Source organism: Protomyctophum bolini (assembly GCF_963924005.1).
Source record: "Protomyctophum bolini genome assembly, chromosome: 11".
Classification (NCBI taxonomy): domain Eukaryota; kingdom Metazoa; phylum Chordata; class Actinopteri; order Myctophiformes; family Myctophidae; genus Protomyctophum; species Protomyctophum bolini.
Genome location: NC_137872.1, coordinates 23,828,052 through 23,830,551, shown reverse-complemented (window position 1 = coordinate 23,830,551; position 2,500 = coordinate 23,828,052). Strand labels below are relative to the sequence as shown.

The 2,500-nt window shown below is 44.1% G+C and overlaps 1 protein-coding gene across 1 annotated transcript in view; it reads right to left on the bottom strand.

Annotated features, from left to right (window-relative positions):
- The window catches only part of adgrl1a (adhesion G protein-coupled receptor L1a), a 194,276-nt gene that overhangs the window by 91,770 nt on the left and 100,006 nt on the right, over positions 1 to 2,500 (bottom strand). The gene's annotated exons all lie outside the window — the stretch shown is intronic.

Genomic DNA, 2,500 nt, shown 5'->3' with positions numbered 1-2,500 from the left:
AATGACTGCCGTTCACTGGAAGACTTTGAAAAGACTTTGAAAAGACGAAAGTCTGACACCCTCTCACATCCACCACACACTAAAAGACTTTGAAAAGTCTTTTAAAAACATTAAAGTCTGAATACCCGGCCCTCTTTCACATCTAAAGATAATGTGTCATATGAGTTTTTAATCACAGAATATAAATATTTAGGATGGAGCAGATTATCATGGGGGGGGGGGGGGACGGGGGACAAAAACTAAATGCATTTACTGGTCCTATTAGAAGTGTTTGCCTTTGTAAAGCCAAGCCATAAGCAATTTTTTCCCATATTTTACTACACAGACACAAAGAACAACTGAGCTCCTAGATCTATGTAATGTATTCGCTCCATAAGCACCTGTTGGCTGATGACCATGTCCACGTCGTTGAACTTCAAATGAGCATGTTCTAATAATTGTAAACGTTTGATTTTATCGGAAGGTCAAGACAGGAAAAAGATCGACTTGAGAGACAGCTTGGACTGAGTTTTATGACCGCCTTTACACCAAGCCCTTGATATGACGGGCAGGGACCTCTGCTGGGGCAGGTGCTCAAATGTTATCAAAAGGGCACATCGAACACTATTTAAAAATACAATACGCCAGGAGTGGTGCATGTGGGGCCGTGGGGTGGCAGTGGCTCAGGAGGTAGAGTGGCCTCTGGGAATCCAAAGGTTCCAGGTTTGGTTCGAAGTGTTCGAGCAGGACACTGAACCCCTACGCTCCCGATGAGCTGGTTGGTGCCTTGCATGGTTTCCTCCGGCATCGGTTAGGTTATGAGTGAATGTGAAGTACATTGTAATGTAAAGTGCTTTGGAGAAATGTTGTGGAGCACAAAACCACAACAAAGGGTCGGGTCGGGACAAAACGGTTTTGAAAGTCAACCACACCAATGCAACTCCTTGCAACTCAATGAGTTGCATTGGTGTGGTTTAAAAAACGTTTTCTCCCGACCCGACCCTTTGGTGTGGTTTTGGCTTTAGGTCCAACAGGTTTTGCATTTTTGGGGGTGGTCCGTGCTGGCACACAGGCATGCGCGCACGCACATGCACATAAAAGAGAATGGGAGAATAATGTGTTTGAAAAATGTGGTGAAATTATGGTGAACCTAGTATTGTGATTCAAACCATATGGTGAGTTGAGTTAATTGTTGCATGCATGCCTATAGGCGTGATAATGCACTGTGTCCGTCCTGACAATATAACTGCACTGCATCCTTAGGAACTGTTACTGGGCGGCTGTTTACCTCCCTGTCAAGCAGATATACTTTCTCATAATTGCTCCCAGTGCATTATCGCTCACATATATATATAGCCTATATGTAAATGATTATATACACAGTCCAAATAACGGCAGTGGGTTGCACACACTAAGACTTCAGTTCAAATAGTTTATTTCATATTTGAACAATTAAGGACATGTCCTGTCCTTAATTGTTCAAATATGAAATAAACTATTTGAACTGAAGTCTTAGTGTGTGCGACCCACTACCGTTATTTTGATATGTTTTGAACGGGTAGCGCACCTATATAGTCAGAGCGCGGTGGTCATATGAAGAGCATATACACAGTCCAACATCACCTGTGCATCAACATTAACCTCTTACGTCTTTGTCAGTTTGCTTTGGAAGTCAAATAAGAGCCACTCTGCATATATAGAGCTCTCCTCATGCGGGGTCAGCCACTGACCTTGGACCGCCTCACCACAGACACTCTGTCATTTCTTTCCCTGGAATAATTGACAGAGAAGGGTTGGCCTTGCAGGCAGCCATGCAGGCGCTGTGATAGCAGCTCTGCAAAGCGGACGCCACACTAGCAGATTATACTTCTGGAGCTCTCTGTGGCCCTGAGGCTATAGCCTCGCTGGCCAGCTAGCTGTCTGGCATGCAGGGGCACAAAATGTGATCAGACCCTCTTAGCCCTTCTGTCTGTTCCAGCGGTCATCTCCTAATGCTCGCTCATTACCATAGCAGCGCTGAAAAGCCCCAGTGCAGTGCCAGAGAATGCAGAGAGCTAAAAACCAGTGGGTATAAGAACTGGACGTATACTACTATACACAACACTGAGAGCATTTTATTCTTCCATTCTTCACTGCACTACTCCAACCAGTGTATGCAGTTCACCATCAATACAGGTACATGTGCAGAGTGTTTAATTTATCCCTGAACGTGTAAAGATGGATTTAAATGGATTTGTAAGGATCCATGAGGGTTCGTTTGGGATCACGCTCTTAGTCGAAAGGCAATACTTTGATATAGTGGGCGGGAACCACACGGACGCAGTTATGCTGTTACAGCCGCAATCACAGGAGGATATTCCATTTAAAGGGATATTTCACTTTCAAAACAATCATCTACTCAGTCTTATGTGAACACGCCAGACAGTTTTGAAGTTGCTTGATTCAGTATTTAGATATTTGATATTCATTTTAGCTGCCCCGCCCCCTACCTATACAAACCCATTATGACTTCAAACTCCAT